Source organism: Microtus pennsylvanicus, chromosome 6 (genome assembly GCF_037038515.1).
Source record: "Microtus pennsylvanicus isolate mMicPen1 chromosome 6, mMicPen1.hap1, whole genome shotgun sequence".
NCBI lineage: Eukaryota > Metazoa > Chordata > Mammalia > Rodentia > Cricetidae > Microtus > Microtus pennsylvanicus.
In genome coordinates this window covers 85,835,206-85,855,682 of record NC_134584.1, presented here as the reverse complement: position 1 = coordinate 85,855,682, position 20,477 = coordinate 85,835,206, and the positions used below count along the sequence as shown (strand labels likewise).

At 43.0% G+C, this 20,477-nt stretch overlaps 1 long non-coding RNA gene and 1 pseudogene across 1 annotated transcript; one reads left to right on the top strand and one right to left on the bottom strand.

Annotated features, from left to right (window-relative positions):
- The first annotated feature begins 294 nt into the window (after positions 1-294).
- On the top strand, positions 295-1,141 carry LOC142852166 (small ribosomal subunit protein eS4, X isoform-like; annotated as a pseudogene).
- A 1,919-nt stretch (positions 1,142-3,060) lies between these two features.
- LOC142852920 (uncharacterized) lies at positions 3,061-19,190 on the bottom strand. Its single transcript, XR_012911024.1, has 2 exons — positions 19,053-19,190; positions 3,061-3,545 (listed from the first exon to the last, which is right to left on the bottom strand). It is a non-coding gene; the product is annotated as an uncharacterized LOC142852920 (long non-coding RNA).
- Positions 19,191-20,477: the final 1,287 nt, after the last annotated feature.

The following is a 20,477-nucleotide window of genomic DNA, read 5'->3' as shown; positions in this document are numbered from 1 at the left end:
CAAGGTAAGTGCTCCAGAAGACACATATGAACCCAGACACACACACACAAGTTGGGAGACATGAAGAAAAGGGAATAGAAAGAAACATGGGTGAAGGCTTCATCTTTCATAAATGATTGTTCTTATGTGCGGGATCTATTTCTCAACCTGCGTTAACTGTGATTTTGTCCACAGCATTCTAGTGAAAAGCCTTTTCCACGATGTCATGGTCATATGGAACCCACTGCTGTTTTTCATTTGATTTTGGCACATCAGGACTATGTTCTACTCTTAAAGAACATATGCCAGGCTCTTTCCATTCCCAGCGCAGCCATGGCTCCTGGTCCCAAGAAACATCTGAAGCGTGTAGCAGCTCCAAAGCATTGGATGCTGGATAAACTAACCGGCGTGTTTGCGCCTCGTCCACCCACTGGCCCTCACAAGCTGAGGGAATGTCTGCCTCTGATCATTTTCCTGAGGAACAGGCTTAAGTATGCCCTGACTGGCGATGAAGTGAAGAAGATCTGCATGCAGCGCTTCATTAAGATTGATGGCAAAGTCAGGACCGATATAACCTACCCTGATAGGTTTATAGATGTCATCAACATTGACAAGACTGGAGAGAACTTCCGTCTGATCTATGACACCAAGGGTCGCTTTGCCCTTCATCATATTACACCTGAGGAGGCCAAGTACAAGTTGTGCAAAGTGAGAAAGATCTTTGTGGGCACAAAAGGAATCCCACATCTGGTGACCCATGATGCTCGCACTATTCGCTACCCTGATCCCCTCATCAAGGTGAATGACACCATTCAGATTGATTTGGATACGGGTAAAATAACCGACTTCATCTAGTTTGACACTGGTAACCTGTGTATGGTGACTGGGGGTGCTAACTTGGGAAGAATTGGTGTGATCACCAACAGAGAGAGACATCCCGGCTCTTTTGATGTGGTCCATGTGAAAGATGCCAATGGCAACAGCTTTGCCACCCGGCTTTCCAACATTTTTGTTATTGGCAAGGGCAACAAACCATGGATTTCTCTTCCCCGAGGAAAAGGAATCCGCCTCACAGTTGCTGAAGAGAGAGACAAGAGGCTAGCGGCCACACAGAGCAGTGGGTGGACGGGTCTCTAAGAGACATGCTGGAGACGTATTTGTACTCTTGAGAGACATGCTGGAGACGTATTTGTACTCTTGAGAGACATGCTGGAGACGTATTTGTACTCTTGAGAGACATGCTGGAGACGTATTTGTACTCTTGAGAGACATGCTGGAGACGTATTTGTACTCTTGAGAGACATGCTGGAGACGTATTTGTACTCTTGAGAGACATGCTGGAGACGTATTTGTACTCTTGTTAACAAGCCTTTCTAGGCAACGTGCTAGATTAAACAGCATGTATTTGTACTCTTGAGAGACATGCTGGAGACGTATTTGTACTCTTGGGAGACATGCTGGAGACGTATTTGTACTCTTGAGAGACACGCTGGAGACGTATTTGTACTCTTGAGAGACACGCTGGAGACGTATTTGTACTCTTGTTAACAAGCCTTTCTAGGCAACGTGCTAGATTAAACAGCATGTATTTGTACTCTTGAAAGACATGCTGGAGACGTATTTGTACTCTTGAGAGACACGCTGGAGACGTATTTGTACTCTTGAGAGACACGCTGGAGACGTATTTGTACTCTTGAGAGACACGCTGGAGACGTATTTGTACTCTTGAGAGACACGCTGGAGACGTATTTGTACTCTTGAGAGACACGCTGGAGACGTATTTGTACTCTTGAGAGACACGCTGGAGACGTATTTGTACTCTTGAGAGACACGCTGGAGACGTATTTGTACTCTTGAGAGACACGCTGGAGACGTATTTGTAGTCTTGAGAGACACGCTGGAGACGTATTTGTACTCTTGAGAGACATGCTGGAGACGTATTTGTACTCTTGAGAGACATGCTGGAGACGTATTTGTACTCTTGAGAGACATGCTGGAGACGTATTTGTACTCTTGAGAGACATGCTGGAGACGTATTTGTACTCTTGTTAACAAGCCTTTCTAGGCAACGTGCTAGATTAAACAGCATGTATTTGTACTCTTGAGAGACACGCTGGAGACGTATTTGTACTCTTGAGAGACACGCTGGAGACGTATTTGTACTCTTGAGAGACATGCTGGAGACATATTTGTACTCTTGAGAGACACGCTGGAGACGTATTTGTACTCTTGAGAGACATGCTGGAGACGTATTTGTACTCTTGTTAACAAGCCTTTCTAGGCAACGTGCTAGATTAAACAGCATGATGAAAACTAAAAAAAAAAAAAAAGATATGCCAGGCCTGAAAGAGAAATTTCTGTTTATTATTTCATTATTCAATAAAGAAATTCCTGTTTTTTACCTTATTAAATGTTGACTTGATTTTTATCCTGACCCGTGGGGCAATATTATACAAGCCCTACATTGTATGGCAGCCAAACTTACAGGCCAGCTCATACCTGGCCACACGGAAGGTGGTCACATGACTTCCAGACAGGATGTCGCCATCCTAAAAAGATTAGGATATGCTAATATTGTTCTGATTCTTTCTTTGCCATTATGGAGATCGCCTGGAAAGTGTTAATCCAGGCTACCTGACAGAGCAACCATACTTGTAGCAACTCGTGTGTCAAGATACCTATGTCTTATTGGTAGCTGTTTCTGACACCCACAGACATGTCAAGTCTACAGCATGGCCACAGGGACACCCGATGCCGGTTTTTTTGTTTTGTTTTTATTGTGGTTGTTGTTGTAGTGGTGGTGGTTGTTGTTGTTTTGGGAGAGACAATATTTCTCTGTACCTTTAGAAACTTGCTCTGTAGAGCAGGCTGGCCTGCCTCTGCCTCACGAGTACTGCATTAAAGGCATGTGGCGCCACCACCACTCAGCAAACTGATGTTCTGATTGCATTGACATGAGCAGTCCAGGAAAAAGCTAGGAAGGCCTTCTGGGCTCAGGGTCACATGGTCACAGGGCTCTCATTTGTGGGAACAAAACAAACACTTTCTGTGATGGGCAAACAAAAAAGACATCAAGGGATGTAGAGCTGCCAACTACAGAGGAAAACATTTATAGGTCAATTAAACTAAAAGAGGCAGAGAACGTGCCTCAATTCAGATGCCCCTGCTCAGCTGTCCAGCCATCAGCATAGGTCTTGCCTTAGGAAATTCAGAGACACAAATGACATCAGAACAACTGGGGAAAACATGAAAACCAAAGCTAAGGAAGCACACTCAGGAGGCAGAGGCAGGAGGATCTCTGTGAGTTCAAGATCAGCCATGTTCACAAAGGGAGTTCCAGGACATCAAAGCTGTTACATAGAGAAATCTTTTCTTGAAGAATCAGAACTCCCCCCTGCCCCCCGAAAAAGCAAAGGAAGCTTGAGTCTGTACACAGCTTGGTAGGCAAGCATGAGGCCTGACTTCCATGTCCCTCCGTGACAAACAGGAATGATGACATGTGCTTGGAATCCCACCACCGGCAAGGCAGCCATCTGCTGATTACTGGGTCTCACTGTCAAGTGACCCTGTATCAAAAAAACAAAACAAAACAAAAAAACCAGTGACTGTGTCTGAGGAACAAACACTGAGGTTCCCCTGTGGCTTCCACATGCACATACCCCAAATGAATGTATGTGTACACACAGACACAAGTGCATGCGTATATGTGTAAGAAGAAACACAGATACACACACATGGGGGGGGAGAGGAGAGAGAGGAGAGAGAATAATAGATCAATTAAACTTTTGTGGACTGATTGGTGTGTCTCAAAGTATTTTGATTTTTGATTCTTTGAGACAGGGCTAGCGGCTCATTCTGCAGTTCAGTGAAGGCCCTATGTATCTCTAATGGTGACCTCAAACATCTGCTTGTTCTGCTCTACTGCCAAGTGTAGACATTACAGGTATTGGCCTCCCTCTTCATCTGTCCAGTGCTACAAATCTGTACCAGATACTGAAGCGTGCTGGAGCAACCTCTGTGACTAAGGTGATCCTGAAACCATTTTACAAATTTTATGGAGGGTTTGTAAACAGAGGTCTCTCTGGACTGAACCATCCAGCAGCGGCTTTGAAATAAATCCTCATTATATTGTTATATTGAGTACAGAATTTTGGCCTATAGTTCAGGCTTATTACTAAATATCTCTTACTTTTTTTTTTTTTGTTTTTTTGAGACAGGGTTTCTCTGTGGTTTTGGAGCCTGTCCTGGAACTAGCTCTTGTAGACCAGGCTGGTCTCGAACTCACAGAGATCCGCCTGCCTCTGCCTCCCGAGTGCTGGGATTAAAGGCGTGTGCCACAACCACCTGGCTCTCTCTTACATTTAAATTAATCTGTTTCTATTAATCTATGTATTGCCATGTGGCTGTGTCTTTACCAGTTCTCTGTTGTCTTGTTTCTCAGGCAGCTGGCTCCTGTCTTTGGACTCTGCCCTTTTTTCTCCCTGTACCTCTGTTTGGCTTTTCCAAACCTGTACCCTTATTCTGCCTTGCTGTAGGCCAAATCAGCTTTATTACCAACCAATGAAAAGAATACATATTCACAGTGTACAGAAGGGTTATTCCATGGAAAGACCTGGCGTCAGGAAGTGGAAGAAGAAGGATCTCTGGACTCAGAATTAGTGTGGATTCTCTGAACTCATGTTGTATAGCTTGGGTCCCTCTTAGCAGATATTCACACCGAGAAAGGTGTCAGAAACTAAAGAACTGGTATCACAGGATGAGAAGTGTCAGTGGATACCATAGTCACTTCCCAAAGCTCAGAGAGACTAGGGACAGAGCCCCTGAAAGCCTCAGAAGAGACAGTCCCTGGTAGAAATGAGAAGGCTAGGAGATGGGCTGACTCTACACAGCCAAACCTCTAGGACCTGATGACAGTTCTGACCAACAGGCAGAAAACTTCTTAGTGTTCTTCATCTTGGGTCACCATCTTTTGTCAGGGCACAGGCAAAAGTCACATCAACACAGATGAACAGACACCACATAACCTTTGTCCTGGGGAATGGGATATTGGCTTTCACATTCTGAGGAACATCTGGCTCGTGAGAGCCACACAGAGTGACACTCATGGTGAACATGGGGACTAAGAAACCAGAACTAGGGATTGTGTTGGGGGGATTCCTTGGTTGGCAGAGTACTTGTCAGACAACAGTGGGGACCTACATTTGTGTCCCAGCACCCACATATAATGTCAGTGGCACTAGCACACAGTGGTAATCCTTACTCTTGAGAGTACCCAAACCACACAAAGACACAACTAAGAAAGATAATTACAGACCAATCTTCCTCGTGAACATTAATTCAAAAATAATCAAGTACTGGTAAACCAAATCCAAGAACACATCAGAAAAATCATCCACCATGACCAAGTAGGCTTCATCCCATAGATGCAGGCAGGGATGGTTCAACATACAAAAATGTGTCAATGTAATCCACCATGAAAACAAACTGAAAGAAAAAAACCACATGATTATCTCATTAGATGCTGAAAAAGCCTCCAACAAAATGCAACATCCCTTCATGATAAAGGTCTTGGAGAGAGCAGAGATACAAGGAACATACCTAAACATAATAAAGGCAATATACAGCAAGCCAACACTCAACCTCAAACTAAATGGAGAGAAACTCCCAGTGATTCCACTGAAATCAGGAACAAGACAAGGTTGTCTACTCTCTCCATATCTATTCAATATAGTTCTTGAGGTCCTAGCTATAGCAATAAGACAACAAAAGGAGATCAAGGGGATACAAATCAAAAAAGAAGAAGTCAAACTCTCACTATATGTTGATGATATGATAGTTTACATAAGCAGCCCCAAAAATTCTACCAAGGAACTTCTAAAACTCATAAACACTTCACTAATGTAACAGGATTACAACTCAAAAAATCCGTAGCCCTCCTGTACATAGATGTTAAATGGGCTGAGAAAGAAATCAGAGAAACATCACCCTTCACAATAGCCACAAATAACAAAATACCTTGGAGTAATTCTAAGCAAACAAGTGGAAGACCTGTAGGACAGGAACTTTAAATCTTTGAAGAAAGCAATTGAAGACACCAGAAAGTGGAAAGATCTCCCATGCTCTTGGGTAGGTAGAATTAACATAGTAAAAAAGGCAATCTTTCCAAAATCAAATGCAATGCCCACCAAAATCCCAGCAAAATTCTTCACAGACCTTGAAAGAACAATACTCAATTTCATATGGAAAAGCAGAAAACCCAGGATAGTAAAAACAATCCTGTACAATAACGAAGCTTCTAGACGCATCACAATCCCTGACTTCAAACTCTACTACATATCTATAGTACTGAAAACAGCCTGCTACTAGCATAAAAACAGACAAGAGGACCAATGGAACCGAATTGAAGACCTAGATATCAATCCACACACCTATGAACACCTGATTTTCGAAAAAGAAGCAAAAAATATCAAATGGAAAAAGGAAAGTATATTCAACAAATGGTGTCGGCATAATTGAATATCAACATGTAGAAGAATGCAAATAGATCCATAGCTATCACTATGCACAAAACTCAATTCCAAATGCATCAAAGACCTCAACATAAAACAAAGCACACTGACCCTCATAGAAAAGAAAGTGGGAAGTACACTTGAACGCAATGGCTCAAGAGATCACTTTCTAAATACAACCCCAGTAGCACAGACACTCAGCGAAACAATAAGTGGAACCTCCGGAAACTGAGAAACTTCTGTAAAGCAAAGGACACAGTCAACAAGACAAAATAGCAGCCTACTGAATAGGAAAAGATCTTCACTAACCCCACATCAGACAGAGGGTTGATCTCCAAAATATACAAAGAACTCAAGAAATTGGTCATCAAAAGAACAAATAATCCAATAAAAAAATGGAGTACAGACCTAGACAAAGAACTCTCAACAGAGAAATAAAATGACTGAAAGACACTTAAGGAAATGGCCAACATCCTTAGCCATCAGAGAAATGCAAATCAAAACAACTCTGAGATTACAATTTACATCCGTAAGAATGGCCAGGATCAAAACCACTGAGAACTTATGCTGGAGAGGATGTGGGGTAAAGGGAACACTCCTTCATTGCTGGTGGGAGTGCAAACTGGTAAAGTCTCTTTGAATATCAGTATGGCGATTTCTCAGAAAATCAGGAAATAATCTACATCAAGACCCAGCAATACCACTTTTGGGTATATACCCAAAGGATGCTCAATCATACCACAAGGACATGTGCTCAACATGTTCAGAGCAGCACTGTTTGTCATAGCCAGAAACTGAAAACAACCTAAATAGCTCTTGACTGAAGAATGGATAAGGAAAATGTGGTACATTTATGTAATGGAGCACTACACAGCAGAAAAAATCATGACATCTCTAAATTTGCAGGCAAATTGATGGAGCTAGAAAACATCATACTGAGTGAGGTAACCCAGACCCAGAAAGAGAAATATCATATGTACTCACTCATAAATGGCTTTTAGACATAAAGCAAAGAAAATCAGCCTACAATTCACAATCTTGGAGAACCTAGACAACCTTGAAGACCCTAAGAGAGACATACATGGATCTAATCTACATGGGAAGTAAAAAAGACAAGATCTCCTAAGTAAATTGGGAGCATGGGGACCATGGGAGAGGGTAGAAGGGAAGGGGAAAGGAAGGGGAGCAGAGAAAAATATATCGCTCAATAAAAACAATTTAAAAAAAGAAAAAAGAAAAGGCAGACAGGTTTGCCTTGCTAACAGGCTTCACAGTAAAGCCTAAACAGGTTGCAGGTGCAGCTTTCCATTAAAGAAACATACTCTGCACTGACTGTTCCCATAATAACTATTCGTGTCTCTGCTAAATGATTAGAGGGAAAGAGTGTGTTCTAAGATATGGGAAGGTCTGAAGACATAAAAACTTAACTTAAAATTTGTAACTTCAAATTGGAGCTGTTCTGGGAAACAGCACATAGTTCACCATCATCTTAATGAAGTGCAGCCAGGTGGGAAGTCACTGTTTTGACTATGGATGGAAGAGAGGAATGTCATGTAACTTTACCAGCATTTTGACCACCTAAGAGGAGTGAGCCTACCTAGGAGGTAACAATAGATTTCCAGGATTTTTTGGATTAGGATGGATTTTTGTATAATTCCTGTCTGTCCTGGAAACATGGTTTATGAAGAGAAAGGGTAATCTACTTGGTATTGGTTTTAGAGACAATGAATTGTTTACACTGTTGAAAATTGGTTTTGCCTTCTACAAATTGGTTGTGCCTTGTTATCATTCTTGTAATAAAAAGGTACTTTAGTTGCATATTAGCAGAACACACAGTTGAGAGATCTTAAACTTCTTAACAAGAAATTTTAAAGTTTTACAGAAAGTTTAAATAAACTGGATATTTTTAAGAAACAGTTTCTCAATTGTTTTTATTGAGCTATATATTTTTCTCCACTCCTCTCCTGCCTCTCTCCTCCCCTTCTACCCTTTCCCATGGTCCCCCCAAAAAACAGTTTTTTAAAAGCTTAAATTTTTAAAGCTATAGGACATTTTAAAATTTTTAAGATCTTTTATTATGATACCTTTGCTAATATATGATCTTAATAAATAGATAAATAAAAACTAAAACTTAGGACCACAGCTAAACCCAGAGACTGTGTTCCTAGCTTATGATGCAGTAAGATGTTGACCTATGCAGTCTGGCAAACGGTCTCTCCTTAACTAAGGTCTATTCAGCTAACAGAGATTGATTTAGGAATATAGTCTAACATCCTTGCTTTTACTAACATTGTTAAGCTGTAGCTAATTTGATAAACTAAGTCATAGAGAAAACTATTGTGGTCTATAACGGTGTACTATAAAAGGATCAGGAAATTTCCCAGTCTCTTTGTAGACAGTGTTTATGAGTTAAAAGACTTATCTTGAGCCGAAGGTGGCGGTGGTGGCACGCGCCTTTAATCCCAGCACTCGGGAGGCAGAGGCAGGTGGATCTCTGTGAGTTCAAGGCCAGCCTGGTCTACAAGAGCTAGTTCCAGGACAGGCTCCAAAGCTACAGAGAAACCTGTCTTGAAAAACAAAACAAAACAACAACAACAAAAAAGACTTATCTTGATATTAAAGGACCTTCACTTTAGAAACTGCTATTTATTTTGGGCTGAAGAGATTGCTCAGCAGTTAAGAGTATTGACTGCTCTTCCGAGGACCTGGGTTCAATTCCCAGCACCCACAAGGCAGCTCACAACTGTCTGGAAATCCAGTTCCAGGAGATCTGACACCTTCACACTCACATAAAGTTAAAATTAAACCATAAAAAAAAGAAACTGCTATTTTTTTAAAGCTAAACCTAGCTGGGATAAGGCCTTAAAATCTCAGTCTTATAAGACATACAAGTTAATAGCCATATACTTCCGAAAGGATCAAACTTTTTTGATATGTTCAGCTTTGTATGTTTTCAAAGTTAAGCCTAAAACAAATAACTAGAAACCAAGTTTCTTAGTTTAGATAAACCTAACAGATAATGGTCCTCAAACACTTCAGAGATCTGAGAGTATGGCATTTAAAATGTTTGACAAAAGCTTTTTATGGTAGAGAGACACGCTAGCTCTCGACAGCTCCCCTATTTCCTCCAAAGAAGATGTTGGGTGCAGAAGACCCTCCATGTCCATGTCCATGTGGCCATGGGGCAGAAACAGCTGCCAAGACACTGTCCAGACTGTGGACAAACAGGACACTGGGGAGTCGATTCCCCTGCTTTGCCTAGACAAGGTAAGCCAGTCCTTCCCAAGTTCCTACTGCACAGGAAAGTCTGTCAGATCTTCTGGGCCTGGCAGCCATAGACTGATGCTGCCCTGGGACCTCTGTCCCCAATGACCATGGGGAAATTGGGGTAGCTGTCTAGGTAGCCAGACAGTTTCTGTCATTTTTTGTTTGTTTGTTTGTTTTGTTTTTTTGAGACAGGGTTTCTCTGTAGCTTTGGAGCTTGTCCTGGAACTAGCCCTATAGACCAGGCTGGCCTTGAACTCACAAAGAACCACCTGCCTTGGAGTGCTGGGATTAAAGGTGTGCACCACCATTGCCCAGCCCCTGTCATTTTTAATAGATTTGGAAACTGCTTGGTCCGGGCTTCTGCTTACTCAGGTAACATGTATCCTTCTCTGGCTAGAGGGATGGCTCAGAGGTTAAGAGCACTGCCTGTTCTTGCAGAGGTTCTGAGTTCAGTTTCCAGCAACCACAGTGAGCCTCACAAGCATCTGTAATGGGATCTGGCACCTCTTCTGCCCTACAGGCATGCATGCAGACAGAACACTGTATACATAATAAATAAATAAATAAATCTTTTTAAAAAAATGTATCCTTCTCAGATTTGATGGTGTTTGACAACTAGGCTAGCCTTTTGCTCTGAAACCAAGGTGTAACTCTGTTCAGCCGTTTCACAGACACCTGCACGTTCCTAGGGAGAGATTGCTGCCCTATATCAATGAATCTGGCCTACGGGAAACTGATATTGAGTCATTCTACAAATTATCTGAAGAACTTTGCCGCTATAGTCAGGACACATCTCCATTCCATTCTTTCTGGCAGTCTTCACTCTGCCCGTGGCCACTTTCATTCAAAGGGCTGGTGGTAATAACTACAGCCCTGTGTCTACTCCATAGAGAAGTCTCCAGGATGGCAGACCTCCTGCTGAGCACAAGACCACTGGCTGTCCTCCTCGCCATCCCATGCCAACAGGTGTAGCACGAATAATAAAAAACCAGAGACAGAAATTGGGGTTCAGCCTGAAAACCAGAAAAGCAAAGCAACCAAGCCACTAGACAAGTTTTACCTCTACCGAGGCTGGGCGACCACAGACTAAGCCGACTGAGCAGACTAAGCATGCAGCCTCTGTCTTCCCATTGTATATTCCCTCTAGTGCTGGGGTTAAAGGTGTGTGACTCCCTAGTACTGGGATTAAAAGTATGAGGTATGGATCATACCACCTGGATTTGTTTCTGCATTAATCTTGTGTAACCCAGGGTAGCCTTGAACTCACAGAAGTTCACCTGCCTCTGTCTCCCAGCTCCTGGGATTAAAGCTGTGTGCCACCACTTTCTGACCTCTAGTGGCTTAGTTTTGCCCTTATGATTTTTAGGCAAGCTTTATTTACTAAAACATAAATAAAATATCATTATAAACAGGAAGTAGCCAGATTAGAACTGGTGCCAACATATCCCAAAAGCTCTGGGTGTTCCGTTGGAACCTTCAACTTACTCCTGCATGATCTGAGAAGCCCATTCCTGTCTCTCCAAACAAAGGGAAGGCACCAAAAAGCCCAGTTCTGAATTCTGGGCAGCTGCAACAGCTTCCTCCCCTGAACCTGCTAGCCTCCCAAGTCTCCACCTAAAGCACTCAGCTTTTGACCATACTTGGGCACAAACTCAGCTTGTGGCAGACATGTCATCACCCCTGGCCTGCAACCTCTGTAATCTACCTGCTTCAGTTTGGGCGTGCTTCTCTAGCCTTGATCTCTGGGACTGGAGAATCTGTCCAGGAGCTGCTTTGCTCAAACAAACCTGTTGACATACTTTTTTTAGTTCAATTTGATCTGGCTTAGTGCATCGGTGGAGAAACCTATTACTGGGGGAACAGAAATCCTATTAAAGTATACTTGCATAGTGTACACCATACCTTGGCTTTGACTCCCAGCACCTCAAAAACTACATTGTAGTGGTACAAACCTATACACCCACCATTCAGGGGGTAGATGCAAAAGGATCTATTCAAGATCATAGTAAATTTTTATGTCACCCTGGGATACATGAGACCCTTTTTCAAAATAAATAAACATACTGACACAATGATTTTTGTTTCCTTTCCCCTTCATTCTTTTCTTCCTCTTCTTCCTTCCTTCCTTCTTTTCTTTCTCTCTCTCTCTTTCTTTCTTTCTCAAGAATGTGGTGGAGCACGCCTTTAATCCCAGAACTTGGGAGGCAGATGGATCTCTGTGAGTTTGAGGTCAGCCTGGTCTACAGCGAGTTACAACCAAGAGTACACAGAGAAAATCTGTCTCCAAAACAAAAAACAAAAGAAGGAGGAGTAGGAGAGGAAGGAGTGAAGAACAGGGACACATGCATGCTGACTGTTTTATGTCAACTTCACTGACATAGGCAACAATCACCTGAAGGGAGGGAACCTCAATTGGGAAAATGGCTCCATGAGATGAGGAAAGGGTCACTTCCTAGACTGGACCTCCAGGAAGGACCACCGTGGTCTGTGCTGCCACCAGAAGCCAGGTTGGTGTTTGTGGGTCTTGCTGCTGCCGCAGGCTGTGATGAAGTTTGAGATCCATGTGGCTGTAAGTGGTCTGTGCCACTGACTGGTGACTTGGTGATGTCCTTGAGATTTCCTCCCCGAGGTGAGAGTGGAGCATATGACTGTAAGCAGACCATAAGGAGGCCTGAGGCCTGTGTGGGCCTCTGCAGCCACTGAGGGCCACAAGTGGGTCAGTAGACCTGATACAGACAGAGGTTATGTTGGTATCTATGGCCTGTGTCACCATTAAAGATCATTAGGGGATGTCTGTGGTCTGTGGTGCTGCCCAAAGCCATGTTGATGCCATGTTGATGTTGGAGGGTGTAACATGAGGGCCGGCTTGTTGAGGTTTCTGTCCCGCCTGATACCCCACAGCCAGAAAGCCCCCAAAGAAAATCACACAGAGATCTCCATAAGTTATAAAACTGATTGGCCCATTAGCTCAGGCTAATTATTAGCTCTTATAGGATGAGCAGCAGGCTATATCCCGCCACCCAGCTAGCTTAGCCCTGAAATAATTACACAGAAATGGTATTCATTTAAACACTGCCTGGCCCATTAGTTCTAACCTTTTATTGGCTAACTCTTACATATTCGTTTAACCCATCTTCAATAATGTGTATTGCCACTTGACTGTGTCTTACCCATGTGAGTCTAACCAGCGTCCATCTCGGGCAGGAGAAGCATGGCATCTGCCACACTTCCCTTCTTCCCAGAATTCTGTTCTGTCTGCTCCGCCCACCTAAGGGCTACCCTATCAAAAGGCCAAGGCAGTTTTTTTTTAAATTTATTTATTTATGTATACAATACTCTGTGTGTATGCCCGCAGGCCAGAAGAGGACACCAGACCCCATTACAGATGGTTGTGAGCCACCATGTGGTTGCTGGGAATCGAACTCAGGACCTTTGGAAGAGCAGGCAATGCTCTTAACCACTGAGCCATCTCTCCAGCCCGGCAGTTTTTTTTTTTTATTCAACTAATGAAAGCAACACATAGAAAAAAGAACCTCCTATACCAGGAGGGCTCTGTTGAGCTGACCCCATGTATCATGGGTGCTGGAGAACTGTCCCTGTCCCTTGATGGCTGCCACACTAGCAGCATGGCCTGGCTACTACCCAGGCCCACCCCATATCTCCCCCTCATCTGTGACCTTCTGGAGCACTTGAAGGGAGTCATCCTGTGGAAGCACAGCTGCAGGATCTGCAGGACTCGGGGTGGCAGTGGGATGTCCAGGAGGAATCTCGGCAAAGGGGCAGTTTTGATGGTGAGACTTGAACCAGACCAACAGCTCATTGCAATGAACCTTTGCAAGTAAAGCTGTTTGTACAAAAGGGTACCGTGTGTGACTCGCTGCAGCTTCCAGTGCCACTGCCACAAGTGAGTATGTGACAGAGACGTGGGAAAGACAGAGGAGCAAAATGATTCATGAAAGGCAGAACTGGAGAGAAGCCGCAGCTGAGAGAGAAGCAGGCTGTTGCCCAGAGGGATTGGCAAGATTTTTATTATTGTTGTTAATTTTTATTCATACTTTTTTCTGGGGATGTTACAAGGATGGAAGCAGATATGGAAGGACTGGGAAATGAGTGGGATTTGGGTACGTGATGTGAAATTCCCAAAAGAACCGACAAAAAATATTATGTTATAAAAAAGGAAAAGAAAGAAAACGCCTCCATAAGATCCGACTGTATGCAAGCCTGTAGGGCATTTTTTAAATTAATGATTTATGTGGGTGGTCCCAGCCTATTGTGGGTGGGGCCATCCCTGAACTGGTGGTCCTGGGTTCTATAAGAAAGTATGCTGAGCAAGCCATGAAGAGCAAATCAGTAAGCAACACTCTTCCATGGCCTCTGCATCAGCTCCTGCCTCCAGGTTCCTGCCCTGCTTGAGTTCCTGCCCTGACTTTCTTCAGTGATGAACATCAAGCTGAAGAGTAAGCCAAATAAACCCTTTCCTCCCCGACTTGCTTTGCCCATGCTGTTTCATCCCAGGACAGCAACCCTAACTAAGAGAGCATGCTTTGGCTCAGTTCTTTGTCCTTTTCTAAATCCAAAACCACAGCCAGGGAATGGTGACATCCACAGAGGGGATCTTTCCATCTCAAGGAAACCATGATGACCCCTATAGGTATGCCAGAGGCCCTTCTCCCAGGTGATTCTAGAGTCTGTCAGCTGACAAGTGAGACACCACCAAACCACTTCATCTCACAGTTTACTCTCTTGGCTTTAACAGAAAACCGCAAGTAATGGATTTGTATTTTTTTTCTATAGGATTTCATGTCTTCCCCCCAGAAATTGTAATTCCTATCAATAACATCATTTTCTTCTTTATAAAACTGAAAAATTGGAGACCAATAGAAAAAAAACATAAATTTTAAAATTTAGTGTTAGCATATACTTCAGTTAAAAAAGAAAACAATTCAGTGGAAATAGGAGGGGGACAGGAAGATGTAACAAGGATTAAAATACATTATCTGCATTTATGAAATTGTCAAGAGTTAATTAAAAGAAATTCCAGATGACTCTTTGTAGCTAATGGAAACATAAAGAGAAATGCCATCAGCAGAGGTAGAAACATGCATGCATACAGCATATAAATAAACCTTTGTGATACTCCATTCTGGGCTATTGTGGAACTCTTTCATACGTCAACAGCCATTTGAGAGCAAAGCTTTGTCCTTTGGTGTTATGTGATAGATATTATACGACATCAGAAATTTTTCCTGTGTATTCAGATATATTGTCAATTTATCTTCAGTAAATATATGGGCATTCAGACAGTAACTGAGTAAAATAATATAAACATACGATTAGAATTGTAAACTCGGCGGGTGGTGATGCATGCCTTTAATCCCAGCACTTGGCAGGCAGATTCTGAGTTTAATGCCAGCCTGATCTATAAGGAGAGTTCTGAGACAGCCAGGGCTACACAGAGAAACCCTTTCTAAAAAGAAAAAAGACACACTGATGGTTTGGTAATGCATCCTATCCCATTCTCCTCTAAAGTAAAATATTAACAAGTATGAGAAGTCATTTATTTGGTAACTTTTGTTCAAGATCAGCCTCAGACTCTGCGTGTAGCAGAGTATTTTATGTGTAGCTTGAGTTTTGCCACCTAGGGTATCAGAACAATGTGCACTAAAGACGCAGACAATAGAGGCAGCAACTTCTGTGCTTCTTTAGTGGCATCTGGAATGTTGTCCAGCCTTTATTCCCTGGCAGGTGTGTGCGGGTGACGAGCACAGCGCACAGTCGCCTGGATTCACCAGTCCAGATGTGAATCAGTGAAGACGTCAAATACTGCCCAATCTTGTAATTAAGATGGTGTTGACCTCAGCCTCTGAGATGCTTTCTAGGTCCTTCAGAGGTTGAAGGACCACACGTGAGAACTGATGCCTGGGACGTGAGCTCTCGGAGAACGGTGCTGCTTTCGCTTCGTCCATCTATGAACGCCACTGTTGCTCCTCTCACAAACGATCTGCGCTAGGTAGATCCAGGGCAATGGCGACTCAGTCTCATCCCGTGGGCTTTTAGAAGAGAGCAAATAAGGCCTGGGACAGCACTGTACAGTAGCAAGGATGGGACCAGAGACTAGGAACGCCCCAGGAGAGAAGAATGCTGCTGGGACTCTTGCCAGGATCCAGCCCAAGCCACTGGCATTTTTTATGGAAGTGTTCTGCATACAGGAGGCTGTTTACCACCCCTGTGCTCCAAAAGGAAGGCCCTGCCATTTGACAACTGAAAATGTCTTGCATGTTTTTCAGTGTCCACCAGAGGGCGCGTATTACCGCATCTCACACACGTTTGCTAACAAGCACCTTCAGAGAAGTAGTGGAATTCAATACAGAGATCAGAATTGTGGAGTTTATGGTTAGACTCCCCTATCGAATATAGGCTAATAGAACCGGCTGGCTCTGGATAAGGGTGATAAGCCGAGAACAGATAACTGCATTTCTCAGTGAAATGCTACATTTGGAGTTTCTAATCACATGAATACTCTGTGACTCATTTGTACCCCACAAAAGAGGTGACTGCTTAAGCCGTCACTGTAGAACATTGCAGCAAGTGCACATTAGAATTTGCAACTGTGCTCTGAACACGTTACTAGCAAGTAGCCTGGCTCTTCTATGAGGGATCAGCCTTAAGGTATGTTACTTATGTGTGATTCCTACCTGGCAGCTGCTGTTTGTATTTCTAAGGGTTTCCTCTATCTATATAGAGTTGACATTTGCAAAGTCAATCTTGTAGTGTCCTTGCTATTTCTTAAGGTTTTTTCATTAATAGAGGCAGGTGGATCTCTATTAGTTCAAGGCCATCCTGGTCTACAGAGTTCCAGGACAACCAAGGCTACACAAAGAAGCCCTGTCTCAAAAAACCAAAGCCAAAACAAAACCAGTATGTAATTATTTTTTAAAAAACCATATTTAACTTTTGTAAAGTTATACACAGTCTAGCTATAACATAATTTCTTAGTTTTTTTCTTACACATTGAGACTGTTTCCAGTGTTTTGTTTTGATTCTTAAAGGATTTATTTCATCATCTTCATAATGGCCACCACCACCACCACCACCAGAATTGAGACAGGAGCCGACTCTATAACTGACGGCCCTAGAACTGCTAGGTCAACCAAGCTTGCCTCATGAGCACATAGTTCTGTCTGCTCCTGACCCCTGAGTTCCGAGATTAAAGGTATGTGCCACCATGCCTGGCTCAGTTTATTTTATTTTCAATTATGTGTATGTGTCTGTGTGTAGGTATGTGTTTATGAGTGCAGGAGCCCTAGGAGGCCAGAAGAGGGCATTAGATCCCCTGGAGCTGGAGTGACAGGTTGTTGTGAGCCACCTTTTGTGCATGCTAAGATCTTGGATCCTCTGCAAGAACAGAATGCACTCGAATTCTCTTACCTGCAGAGTCACCTATTCAGTCCCTTGTTTTTGTTTTAAAAAAAAAACATTTATTTGCCTTTTGGGGTAGTTCTTCCATAATTTCTTGGGTCAAAAGTCAATCTTTTTAATCATGACTTGTAATAGTATCACTCTCAGGTAAGAGGAAACAATTAGGGGCTTGTTTTCACACCTTAAAATTTTTAGTATGCACATCTACAAATACATATCTATATAACTATTTAGAAAGTGTTTGCATGTTCTACGTTGTGGCATATGCCTGTAACTCCAGGATTCAATAGGCAGAATCTGAACTCGGTGTGTTCACGGCCAGCTTGCCTGTGTCTATATAGTGATTTACAGGCCATCCACGTCTACGAATGAGATTGTCTCAAAACAAAACAAAAAACTATGGTACAAATCGGAGGCATATCAAAAAATTTTAAGCAAAGGAATGATAAGGTTTCCTACAGAAGGCTCACGCTGGCTTCTTTATTCTAAGATATAAAGAGGGAATCAAGAATCTATTTCAGTATCTAAGCTAGAGATAAATAGTGGCTCGAGGCAGGGGATTGCAGTGGAAGAAGTGGAAGCAGGGGCAGGAGGGGAATGAAGGTCAGATTCCTGCTCTATTTTCACAGGAAGACAATTGACTATGGAGTATGAGAGAAGAAGACTGAAGATTAATTCCAAGTTGTGGAGACCTTCACAGTTGGAAAGTTAATGTTGACATTAATAACAGGAAAGGGGCTGGATGTGGGACAGGTTTAGAACCAGGAGTGGGGATTGGCTCTGTAGAAGGCAACACTGCTAAGTATCCACTGAATGTGAGTCCAGAGGTCTAGAGTACAGCAAAAATTTATTTGGGGTTATTAGCATATAAGTGGTCTTTACATCCAGGAGACTTCTTACATTCCAACATGATGAACACTATGCACCAGGCATGTTCTGTGTGTTCTGTGTTACTTGTAGATTGACTCATTTAACCTTCAAAATATTTTGTCAAAGCAGGGCAATTTTGTTTTTGTTTTGTTTTTCAAGTCAGGACTTCTCTGTGTAGTCCTGACTGTCTTAGAACTCATTTTATAGACCAGACTGGCCTTGAACTCAGAGAGCCGCCTGCCTCTGACTCCCGAGTGCTGGGATTAAAGGCGTGCGTCACCACTGCCTTTGGTAGTGTATAACTTTAATCCCAGCACTTGAGAGGCAGAGGTAGATAGATATCTATGAATTCAAGGTCAGCCAAGTCTATGTAAAGAGTTCCAGGTAGCCAGAACTCAAATAACCCTATCTCAAGAAAGAAAGAAAGAAAGAAAGAAAGAAAGAAAGAAAGAAAGAAAGAAAGAAAGAAAGAAAGAAAGAATCAAAACTGTTTCAAAGGTACACCTCTTTTCCAACTAACAACATATTCTAGGAATATCAGGGAGATTGAAAAATATTTTCGTTCAAACCAAGAGAGCAGGGGAGTTCATTTCTAGTTACATATCCTCTTCTTCCTTTTCTTCTCTTTTTGGTGGCACTGGCTGCTCAGTCCTAGGCCCTACACGTGCTGGGCCAACACTCTGCCACTGAGATCCTTCCAGCATTGTTATTTGCTTTTGTGTGAGCCCTCCTGAAAAACAGGCACTGGGCCAGCACTAGGCTCAGCGGTAAAGCATGTGTGCAAGCCCAGCAACCTGAACTTGATCCTGTAAAAGGAGCTGCGGGCTGCGTTCCTGCTGCCCGGTTCCTGGCTGCCTAGCTAGCTTATGCCCCGAAATAACAACACACAAATTGTATTCATTTAAACACTGCTTGGCCCATTAGCTCTAGTCTCTTGCTGGCTAACTCTCATATCTTGCTTTAGCCCATATCTAATAATCTGTGTAGCACCACGAGGTGTTGTCTTACCAGGAAGATTCTAGTGTACGTCCATCTTGGGCTGGAGCTTCATCGTGTCTGGCCTGGAGAGGAGAGGCATGGTGTCTGGCTCACTTCCCTTCTTCCCAGCATTCTGTTCTGTCTACTCCATCCACCTATGTTCTGACCTATCAGGCCAAACAGTTTCTTTATTAATTAACCAATGAAAGCAACAGATAGACATATGACCTTCCCACATCATGATCCCAGTGACCTACACACTTGAAGTATATACCTGACCTCCACAGGTACCCTGGGACACATGTGTGTGCACGTACGCATAATAATAAAAATTAAAAATGTTATTTAGGACAAGGAAGTTGTTACCACACTAAATGCAGAACTCAGTGGGATTGGTCCTAGGCCTGTGTACTACCCTTTACAGACATGCACGTGAGACAGTGAAGGACGGAAGGACCACGTGGACTACTCCTGAACGTGTCCAGAAAGAGAATTCAAACTGTCCTACTGGCACCAAGGGGTCTCAACAATAAGCTTGGGACAAAGATTCATATAAGCAGATACAGAGCGCCTTTCAGCCTCCTCTCTACTGTGGGGCAAAGATTATCCGAAAGAAGAGGGAGGAAGGAAGAATTGTCAAAACGCTTTTCCACGCTGATCAAGCTTTGAAGGAAGGAGCTGGAAACAGCATCACCCTTATCAACGGCGCTCCTTCCAGAGTTTCACAAGAGTTCTGGTAACTCCAGTCAATCATGGTTTCTTAAATAATCCCACCAGGGAAGGAAAAACAGGTGGGCATCTACATAAGCGAGGTGTGACTATGTAGGCTCTCCTCTACTGCACACAGGAGCCAATCGCAGCTGCTTGCGCCACTTCAGGACCAGAGAGCAGCAAGGCCCTCAAGTGCTCAAGTGACAGCACCAGGAAAGAGAATCCAGAAAATATCCTGTTAAGGTCACTTTCATAGCATGAAAAAAATATTTTCTTTTGAGGGAAGATGATGTAATGCTAAAACAAAACACCATGTTTTTTACATGTTCTTTTAACACCATGTTTATTCTTCTTACCGGCCAGGAACTCTGAGGTCTATATGCACAATGCAGTTTTCAATCTATGCCTAAAGCACTGCCTCTTAGTTGAGAGATTTTAGCTATGAAAGCCAAGCCAATGTCAGACCCCATTGCTAGGGACGCTAAATTAGAGGAGCAGTTCTGTTTTTGGTTTTTCAAGACAGGGTTTCTCTGTAGCTTTGGAGCTTGTCCTGGAAACTAGTTCTTGTAGACTAGGCTGGCCTCAAACTCACAGAGATCTGCCTGCCTCTGCCTCTCGAGTGCTGGGATTAAAGGCGTGTGCCACCACTGCCTGACAAGGACCAGTTCTTTAGAAGAGATTTTTATCTATTTGGGCAGTTTCAGTCCAGGTGAGGAATGTTTCTACCCACTCAGAGAAGGCATC